Source organism: Sinocyclocheilus anshuiensis, unplaced genomic scaffold (genome assembly GCF_001515605.1).
Source record: "Sinocyclocheilus anshuiensis isolate Anshui unplaced genomic scaffold, SAMN03320099.WGS_v1.1 scaffold813, whole genome shotgun sequence".
Classification (NCBI taxonomy): Eukaryota; Metazoa; Chordata; class Actinopteri; order Cypriniformes; family Cyprinidae; genus Sinocyclocheilus; species Sinocyclocheilus anshuiensis.
The window spans coordinates 1,286,233-1,297,506 of record NW_015540942.1 but is presented as its reverse complement, the minus strand read 5'-3'; the positions used below and the strand labels follow the sequence as shown (position 1 = coordinate 1,297,506).

Below are 11,274 nucleotides of genomic sequence, written 5' to 3'. Positions count from 1 at the left end.
GGTCAGTTTTGCTGTGTGCTATAGGTTATTGTCATGTTGGAAGGTAAACCTTCTTCCCATTGACAACTTTCTGTTGAAAGTTAGGGTTAGGTGTGTTTTTGAAGGTGTGTTTTGGCAAAGCTCGGTCGTGACTGCATGTGGCCTTTCTTGAGGAGTGGCTTTTTTCTCGCAACCCACCCATACCAGCCACATTTGTGGAGCATATGTGATGTTGTTGTCACATGCACACAATGACCACTCTTTAATAAATTCTTGCGACTGCTTCAGAGTTGCTGTAGGCCTCTTGGTCGCCTCTCTGACCAGTTTCCTCTTCTTTCATCCAGTTTGGAGCAACGTCCTGATCCAGGGAGGGTCTGTGTTGTACCAAATACCTTCCACTTCTTAATAATAGACTTCACTGTGCTTCTAGGCATTGATAAAGCCTTTTAATTTTTTTGTATCCACCTCCTGACTTGTGCCTGTCCACAACTTTATCCTGGAGATCTTTTGACAGTGCCTTGTCAAACATAGTTGATTGTTTGCTTCAGTTGCACTACCAAGGACTGAAATGTTTCAGGAAAGCTCTTTTCATGCTGAGCGGATCAAAATGAGAGTAAATACAACTGGATAAAACAAAAACTGTGTCCGTATTCATTTCAGGCTTTAAAGCAACACAATGTGATTATTTTAAAGGGGGTGATTCCTTTCTATACCACTATATACACTATACACTGTAGGCTTCACCATATTCAGCACATAAAATTGAGCTTCGCATTTTAAACCTAGTCTATACAAACGTGTTTAGTATCATGTTAATGTATTTACTGTACGTATGTAACGATGCTAACATTGCAGTCATTAAAATAAATTTTTTTTTTATTAATCAGGGACTCATTCAATTGATCAAAAGTGACAAAGACTTTTACATTGTTACTAAAAATAATTTTTTTCACATTCTATTCATAACAGAATCCTGAAAAAAAAAATATGATGGTCTCCACAAAAATAAGCACAGCAGCATTAAGCAACATTGATAATAATATGACATATTTCCTGAGCAGCAAATCAGCACATTAGAATTATTTCTGAAGGATCATGTGACACTGAAGACTGGAGTAATGATGCTGAAAATTCAGCTTTGCATCACGGGAATAAATTACATTTTAAAATATAGTAAAAATAGAAAATAGTTATTTTAAATTTCACAGTATTATAGTTTTTACTGTATTTTGATCAAATAAATTTAGCATTGATGAGCATACAAGACAATTTGATGTAAACGGACATTGAAACATTTAGCTGAACTTTAGCTCTTTAACTTTAGTTTAGATTGAAGTACAGACCCCATGTTGAAGACCGCTTATCTAAAATAATAAATTAATAAACAGCCTTGCATACGATTGATAAGAGTGTTACACTGAAATGATGTGCTCAATGAAATCCCTGATCCGATTCTGGCTCATGTTTCCACCCGGAATCTGTTTAACACGTAAGAACTGTGAGATTAAGTGATCAGTGATCCACTACTGCAGCCCTGGAATGAAATTTACCGGGCCTACTTGGGTTAAGTGAGCTTGTCATTTTTGTCATTGTTTAATTGCACAAGGTTTAATTTGTATGGCCTTTGTATTGCAGCTAGAGCAAACACCTAAAACTCCTCTGTGTTTTGACGGGTCACGAGACTTGACCAGAGGAAATGAGCTGGGAACGCAAGCCTGTGAAGATCCTATCAGAGGGTGGGAAAGAGCTAGAGCCATTTAGCATCCCACCACTTCAAAGAGGACAGCGTTACTACTGATCCACACACGCACTGGTAAGCAAAGATAGTCACAGATCTCCAAACGAGTACAGTCTTTTCTGCCATCCTCCCACCATCTCATCTAGAGCCTTTAAAACGCTATAACAGTTTATAACAGTGATATGCACTCTTTGAAAACTTCCAGCCCTGGATAGCAAAATCTGCTTCATGGGGTTTAGCCTGTCTGAAAGCATGTGGTAAGCCTTGTGGAATGTTTTAAATGACTCCCAGATGCGGGCAGTGAACGTACTTAACCCTTTAGCATCTATAGGCAGAGCAGTCAGGTTTACTTTTATTGTAAGTGCATGTGTTAGCGCACTTTATGTCTCCTTTATTTTCCTTGCCAACCATCAGAGATAGTAATGGGCTGTTTCAAATCTTTGTCAGCTCTCTTTGATAACCTTATATCAATGTTAACACTGTAGGCATTATAGTCTATAGTGCTTAGAAAAAAGTAGTGTAAAATATTTAAAAAAAAAATATGCTGAATTTTTCATTTATCAATCAATCGCAAGTTAAGCCAGACATACAGACTTACTTAACAGTTGTAGTAGCACATTATTGATTTTATGACAATAATTATTCCTCTTTTATTTGACTATTTGTGCCATTTATTAGCTTTCAAACATGTCTAGAGTTGTTTTATTGGAGTATCAACACCCTTAATGTGTGAGTACCAGAGCTCAAGTATGATTGTTGGTGCCTTTTGTTCAGAGAGAGGAAGTCTCATGTTTGTGAATCTGCTGCTTGGGAGGACGATCATATCGAAGTGACTGATATCCTTTAAAGAAACGAACTCGATTGCCCTTTCTCTTGCCAACCCTCCGCCTCCCTTTCTGTGCTCATTCGCCTGCCAGAACAAAGCCATGGAATGAAGCCTGTTAGGCGGACTGATAACAATAGACAGAACTAAGTGAGTGGGGAAAAAATAGAGGGGGAAAAAGGCAGAATGTAGGTCGGAGGTACTGCCATAAGATGAGGCAAGTAGAATTACTGAGACATATTTTGAAAGAAGTGGGGTTGGTTTTCATGTTATGAGTGGATTTCTTTAGTTTCATGTACAATCACTGGTTTTATTTGGTGTTTTTCAAAGTGCATATTATTCATCTTCGTACCCCTAGATAAGGAAGAAACCTAGAAGTCTCTACATTCCTGAAGGTTAAACGAGCACATTTTGCCTTGTGTTGACATATTTCTTATTGAAACAGGAAGGTAGGATCAGACATATGGAAGGACTGACAGTACGTATGGCTCCGCAACACAGAAGAGGTGAAAGTGTTGGGATAATGGTTGGCTGAGGCTGAATACGAGTAATGATTATGAACCTCAGAATGGATGTGGCTAGATGAAGGCTTGTTTTGTTTTTGAGATATCATGCATAGTTTTTTATTTAAGTGTTGCTTTCACTTGTACTGTACTACCGTTAAAAAGTTCGGGATTGGTAAGGTTTTTAAAAATGTTTTTGAAAGAAGTCTCGTATGCTTTGATCAAAAATACAGTAAAAACAATAATATTGTGAATAGTTACAATTCAAAATAACTTGTACGTTTTTTGATCAAAAATACAGTAAAAACTATAATATTGTGAAATTTAAAATAACACTCTTCCATTTTACTATATTTGAAAATGTAGTTTATTCCCCTGATGCAAAGCTGAATTTTCAGCAGTCATCACCCCAGTCTTCAGTGTCACATGATCCTTCAGAAATCATTCTAATATGCTGATTTGCTGCTCAAGAAACACTTCTTATTTTTATCATGTTGAAAACAGTTGTGATACAGGTTTTTGCAGGGTTCTTATACATTTTTATTTTCACTCGTAATACATTTAGTGTATCCTTGCTCAATAAAAGCATTCATTTCTTAAAATGTCATTTTACTGACCCCAGACTTTTAAATAGTAGTGTATATGTGCATAAAATAATAATGATAATAATAATAATATTTTGTTATATTATATGGATTTATTTATATTCTATAAATTCTTTATGCTAGTTTCTAAATGTTTCCAGCAAGGCTACTGTAGGTACAGTTTGACGGACAAAAAAAAACTCTCAATCCATCCTCTCTTCTCAGGGAAACTAATCTGTTGAAATATATCCGCATTAGGCACAGTGCTTCTCAGAGGCAGTGAGTGAATGGCACTGTGAGCCCGTGGAGAGGACAGAGCCCAGTGATGACAGGAATAATGAGGGTGATGAAAGTGCAGACAGGGTACACATGGAAGACAGACAAATTAATTATTCACCTCACTTACCACATCCTACCTGGTCTTCTTCATGTGCTCTCTGAACATCCACTGACCCAAATTCACAACAACAACAAAAAGTTGCCCAAGACATACTGGATCAATGTGTTGTTGTTATTTACCCGATTCATATTCATAACTTTTTGTCATCACCAAAAAAAACCTATTCTAGTTCATTTTTCATTGGTAACAAGATCACAGATACATGACAGTGCCACTATATAACCAGCCACAAAAGGCCCAAAAATAGAAGCTCCCTGCTCCAATTGATGCATAACAAGCCCTCTCTGCCTGTACACAAACACACATTCACAAACTCAATAAAACTGAACAACTCTGTAAACTGCAATTAAAATCCTGGGCACTAATTAGGTGGAAATGGATGCTTGTTAAAAGACAGCAAGTTTAGGAAGTGGACTCAACATGGCGACCAGTTTATTTACCCCCTGTACACTTCTGCCAGTTTCCGTCACAGGTTTTCTTTATGCATTAACAACTGATACGCTTTACAAACATGCATTCGGACACTTGACGGGCAGACATTCGTGTTTTTACTGCTTGTCTTGTTTGAAAGCTTGAGTGTGACGTGGATAATCTGCTGATCCGTTTTTTTAATTGGTTATTGATGACATCATTGAGCCTTAGAGAAGGACCAGGAAAAGGTCCTTTGCGGTCTCAATTACAGTGCAGAGAGAGATCACTGTGCTGCCCATTTTTATTGTTTTGGTTTACATGGGTTCAGTTGATGGCAAATGTACAAATACATGACATGTGACCATATAGTACTCTAACAAAAAGTACCACAGTATTAGCATGTTGTTGTTGTTTTTCAATTATGCATTTGTCAGATGCTTTTATTCAAAGTGACTTCCATTGCGTTGGAATGCTCTACTGACATGTTACAATACCATAACATAACACTGTTTTTATGACATCTACCATGCTAATACCATGTTGTTTAATGTACTATGATAGTGACATGACATCATTTGTGGTACCATGGACTAGCATGTAAATATAGCTATCATCCAGAACCATGATATTACCATAGTAAGACCATATTAGTTCTGTAATAAGTAACACAAATAAACACCAACTTCACTATATAAGCCACATAGTACTGTGGGAGTTGGGGCGAGTTCTGTATACATGCTGCTTCCTACCTTGTCTTTCTCGATTCCTCCCATTTGTTTCTGAACTCAGTCAACTCATCTACATTTGTGCTTTCTCAGTGTGTGTGTTCAAACATTAATGTACTGCAAAACAGTCAAATTTTTCAGATATGAAGCCATGTTGGATTAAGATAAAATAGAGATGTTGTTTACTGATATATGACAATCAGTTTGGTCAAAATTGCAAAAAAAAAAATTAAGTAACAGAACTTGTTCATTTTTATATCTATTTTTCACATTCAACATTGGTCCAAATTGCGCAAAAAAAAAAAATTCTTAGAATTTTTTTGTCTTTCACTTTCTACAAAAAGATGTTCCCACATACTCCTGCCTCTACCCCATTTTTTTCTTTCTTTCTTTCATGAAAGAGTCCTCCTGTGTCCATTATAGGACACGGATCCCACTGGTGCGTGAAGGCTAGCTGTCAGTTCACATTACAGTGAGCAGGCATTGGGCACTTGGCCCTCGCCCCTCGCCCCTCACAAAACATACATCCTCTCCTCCAGAGGTCCTGAAAATGTATCTATGCGAGAGGAAACTGTAACACTCAGTAGTAACACACAGATTTTTTCTTAAAATAGCCCACCACCTACAAGCGCCACAGAGACTACTGTAATATTTATTCTAGAGTTGATCCGATTTCTTCTTACCTGAACAGAGAGTGACACTGTTAAGTCTTCTTAAAGATTCATGTATCCACAATACTTCATATGCAGATTTCGCGAAAATAACAAAGCATAACAGCCTCGACTCTATATGAAAAGGCAGGTCACTGGGTAACATTCACCCGTCAGTACATGCCACTGCAAAACTAAACTGAAGAACAGAAGCGCACACGTACACACACATACGCTGAAAACCTCAGCTCACTTCTCACAGTCTCTCACGCAATGCTCCTCACCAAGGGCTTCCTGTTCCTCTTGCTGTTGTTTATTTGCCCAAGTGCCCAAGCACCATCATCAACACCCTCTGAAAAGAGAAGTGAAACTGAGGTCACTTCAGGCCATTCTGGGCGCACAGACATGCCCACAAAAAAAAAAAAAAATCTTTGTTGGAAAAATGGATGAATCTGATCCAAAGTTTTAGATTTCTGCACTAACATAAAGTTGAATTATGTAACACAAATGTAGTATTATCAGAGCTAGCATGTGCAAGCATTAGTATTATGTCTCCTGAGATACAAATGTCTTAAAGACCCGTTGAAATCACTTGACAAATCTTTCTTTCCTGTGTTGATGTACTTCCTGTTGAAACAGGAAATTTTGGTGAGACATATTGAAGGGCTTGTCAACTTTGTTTAGAAAGCGACACCATGATTTGCTACTTGCTAGTTGCTAGGTGGTAATATGGGGCGGGACATTATCATTCCAGAGAGCATTTGATTGGACATAAATCTGAATGAGTCATCAATATTTTTAGTTTTCCTAGAAGAGAAATACTGCAAATTTTGTGTATATATGTCAGTGTTTAAGTGTTAGCAAATAGATTAGCCTCAAAGCTCCATTTTTTTTCATGAGGTCTTCAATAACTGGAGAGCAACAATGACAGCAGCTAAACTGAATATAGTAACAAAAAAAGGTCAGATTTTATGTTCACATTGAAACAATAACATAACGAACACTACTGTTCAAAAGTATGGAGTCTATAAGATATTTTAATGTTTTTGAAAGACCTCTCTTATGCTCACCAAGGCTGCATATTTGATCGAAAATACATTAAAACAGTAATATTTTGAAATATTATTACAATTTAAAATTCTGTTTGAATATATTTTAAAATGTAATTTATTTGTGTGATGGCGAAACTAAATTTTCAGCAGTCAGTACTCCAGTCTTCAGTGTCACATGATCTTTCAGGAATCATTCTAATGTGCTGCTTTGCCGCTGCTTTTTTGTCAGGATTCTTTCATGAACAGAAAGTTCAAAACAATAGTATTTACATTTACATTTACATTTAGTCATTTAGCAGACGCTTTAATCCAAAGCGACTTACAATTGGGGGATACATAAAGCGATTCTTCTTAAAGAGGCAAGCAGACACAGGAAGTGGTTGTAATACCAAGTTCTTAGACATTGTTCAAATAAGTACAAGCTAGAAAGAGAAGGAATAAATAAAGAGAGAGAGTTTTTTTTTATTTTTTTATGATGAAGTCAAGTAGCTTCGAAAGAGATGGGTTATTTGAAATAGAAATAGAATCTTCAGTAAGATTATACATCTCTTTACTCTTTGCTAACTAAATAAATAAATTAAATTAAAATGAAAGAAAAAAGAAAGAAAAGCTCCCAGTGTGTTTATCTTGTTACACCATTTATCCACAGCAATGACCACTAATATGAACGTCACATGACATGCTGCACAACTGCATGAGGAACTGAACGTCAACGTGTTTTTTTACTGCTGAAAATATAATGGAAACAACCTTTAGACAATGATGAAGCTCAATGCAAAGGAAACAGACAATAACCCACAGTCCTAAGCAAACATACTCAAATACATCCACACTATTGCAGAGTTATGAAATACTACACCTGCGCTCATACACCCTCTGGGCTCACAGATACATACGAAATTACTTAAATATACCCCAACCTCCCATTCAAACTGATATTGTGTTGTCTAAGCCTGAGTTTTAACACACACACACACACCAAAACACACACCCTTGAGTCGTTCGCCTTGATAAATATAATTAACCTCAAGCCATCCCAGTGCAGCTCTGAATTGATCAGAGCAGGCAGAGTTGCCGCAGGCCTGTCAGCACCAGCATAATCAATAGACCTTATTGATCCTACATGCGGTGAGAGACTGTGTGTCAGCGTGCATATGTGAGGGATCACGCTGCATCTGCTTCGGATTTGTGGTCAGTGTGCGCATGTGGGCACGACATGAAAAAAGTGGGGGTTCGAGGCTTAGTCTCCTACCGACTGCTTTGTAACAAGTAACTTGGGAAGGCAAATCGAGTTTTAAAGTGGGCTAGTGAAATATGGCTAGATTTTTTTGTTGTTCGCTGATGCAAGCCATAAAGCTGAGTGTGACATTGACTTTTTTAATTTTTTTGCTCATTTATGCTGACAACATGTAGTCTATATCCTACAACATCTTTGACACATTAGCAGCTACTTCCTGTGTCATTTAAATGTATAAATTAATCAAGTCAGATTAAATGTTTTAAATGTAAAAGTAAATAAATGTAATAATTATATTTTATATTGTATAACAAATATTTTAACTATTTGAAATAATATTCTATATTATATATATATATTTATATTAAACTTATTATATTTGTTTGTACTGCATGTGTACATGAACCAGACCCTCATTTCGACTGCTGTAAGAGCCTACATTGATAAAGTGAGGAACACAGATTTGTTTTTGTTTGGTAATATTTCCACTAAATCAGGCCCAAAAACAACACAAAAACATATGAGATTAAATATTCTTAATCAGTTATAACCATAAAGTCAAAAGTTACTGAGATAAGACATTTTTACTTGCTTAACTTACTCAAAACAGTTTTTTAAACTATTTGTGTCATTACTGAAAAACTAAATATTTTTGTAAGGAGGTAGAGCAGGGTTTCCAAAACTGCGGTTTGTGAACCACTGGGGTTTGTGAGTTGATGAAACATTAATTAACTCATGAAATAATTATGAAATAAATGGAAATGGAAAAAAATCAATAATAATAATAATAATACAAATTCTAATATATTATACTAATATTATATTTTATTTGTTTACCTCCGAGTCATGTGACCATTACCTGACGTCAAAGAACCATAAACATGCGAATGTGTTGTTAAATTCTTGAAATTTTAGGTCAAAGGGGTTTAGCTAACAAAAATGTTTGGTAATCCCTGAGGTAAATGACTGAATTGTGCTTTAACATACCTGATATGGGCTCTCTGAGTGCATTGTGTTTTATGTTATTCCCAAAGTTACATTTCAATCATGACAACTCTTGTGTGCCAAGTCGTTTAACTCTCTGAATATCATCAGTTACGTTAACAACCCGTCGCCTGCACCACCTAGAGTTTAATGACTGAACTATTATACTAATATTTATTGAGTGTTAATTCTCATATTTATTGATAATTATCCCTGCTCTCCCCTCCTGAATAATAAAATTAAGTTGTGACTGAGATGAATTAGTGAATGTTACTGAAACATTGCAAGAGTTAATGCTACCTAGCATAATAAATTCCAACTGCATTGTGTGCCTCTCTCAGTACCACACATAGGTACGGAGACACATGAAAGCGCTGGGGGTTGGGCACTGTGACTGTGAGGAAGAGAGAGGGGCACATGGGGAGAGGGTGGAACAAGATTTACATGAGGCTGCTGTAAAACTTTGACCCCACAGTTGTAAATCTGCCAATGGAGTCTAGCCAGCACAACAGGAAGTATGGGGGATCAGAGAGAGAAAGAAAGGATGTAAATATGGGAATGGGGTAGAGATGGTAGATTGTTAGGCTTGTATTCAATTAGAAAAGTTTTTAAATATGTCTAGATTTCGCTATTAAACCTGAAGGGATGTAATGGCTGGTGCAAATGTTATTTTGCATCTTCTTCAGTTGATTTTCCAGTATCATTGAACTGTAAATGCTTGTTTGAATCCTAACAAGCCATATATTACACACTGGCTACTCGCATGTGGTCAAATATAGACCTTGAAAATGGAAAGTCTGTTCAAACGAAGTTGTCAGCTATATGAAAAATTACTAAGAGGTCAAAACACTCTGTTTGAAAAGGTTGATGGCACATACGATTTTGTTGGGAGTTTAATTTAATGATTTTATGCCTCGTATTCTGTTTGTACACACACCACTAATAGTGGTTGTTTCTGTACCGAATGTCAATATTTTTTCTTAATGCTCAATCGAACGATGAAATTTCCATTGCAAGGAGTGAAAAAAAGGCCCTGGTACGCTCACTTTGAAGATAAATATCAACAAAACAGCATGAGAGCATGTTACGAAAGTCGGCATGAGAGCGCATTACAAAAGTTAAAGTGCCACCCACTTAGGTGTGGTAACTCAGGGTCATGATGTGAAAATACAGGATGTAGATACTGAGACAGGAAGTGGCAGGCATCAAAGTTTCAAAGCATGTCAGTATTCAAGGTCATGAGAAATTGCTGGCATGAATACACCTCTGAATTCTGACTGGCTTTGAGGATGTGATGTGAAATATAAAAACAGACTCCCTTTACAATAATCTTCACTTTTCAATATAAAGTTATTTTATATTGAATTTGTTTAAAGCAAATTGTTATTCATAATAATATAATTGTGGAACTCTGTGTGAATCAAACTGTGTCCATTTTTGCCTTATCTATTTTATTATAGACCTATGACAAGTGACAGGGAGTTACTAGCCTACCTAAAACAGAAGGACAGTAGCTGAGCAAATTTTTTAACAATGTATCTTTTCCAGTGGAGGCATAATGCATTACATTTTAATGTCTGAACTGACGGAGTAATCAAGTGCACAGAACTAAACGGTCCTCTTTCACACACATACAGTAGCATTGCAAAGTAGCATTGATGCATTCTAGTGCATTCAGGTGAATCGTTTTTTTCAAAATGATCCTCTCACTAATATGTAGCTTTGGAAAGTCAGATTCATTGTAATGAATTGGTTCTTTTCAGCGGTTCATGTAAATGAACTGATTAAAACAATTCAACAGTTTAAATCTCTGTACTAGGCACAATGTTTTCAAATCGATTATGCATTTATGCATTGTCGAATAGGCCATGCATTGTCTACCTTATTGAAGGATCTCACTCAACAATTAAATCAGAAATTATATTTTTGGATTATTATTATTGCTATAATCAGCCTATTTATAAAAAGCATATGTGACCCTGGACCACAAAACCAGTCATAAGGGTCCATTTTTCAAAATTGAGATTTATACATAATCAGAAAGCTGAATAAATAAGCTTTCTATTGATGTATGGTTTGTTAGGATAGGACGACATTTGGCCGAGATACGGTTATTTGAAAATCTGGAATCTGAGGGTGCAAAAAAAAATCTAAATTCTGAGAAAATCGCCTTTAAAGTTGTCCAAAT

General features: G+C 36.3%; 1 protein-coding gene across 1 annotated transcript in view; it reads left to right on the top strand.

Annotated features, from left to right (window-relative positions):
- The window catches only part of LOC107689636 (peptide YY-A), a 48,305-nt gene that overhangs the window by 4,388 nt on the left and 32,643 nt on the right, over positions 1-11,274 (top strand). The window contains exon 2 of the mRNA XM_016487721.1: positions 1,615-1,792. The gene's annotated coding sequence lies outside the window, so the exon portion shown is untranslated. The remainder of the gene's footprint in view (positions 1-1,614; positions 1,793-11,274) is intronic.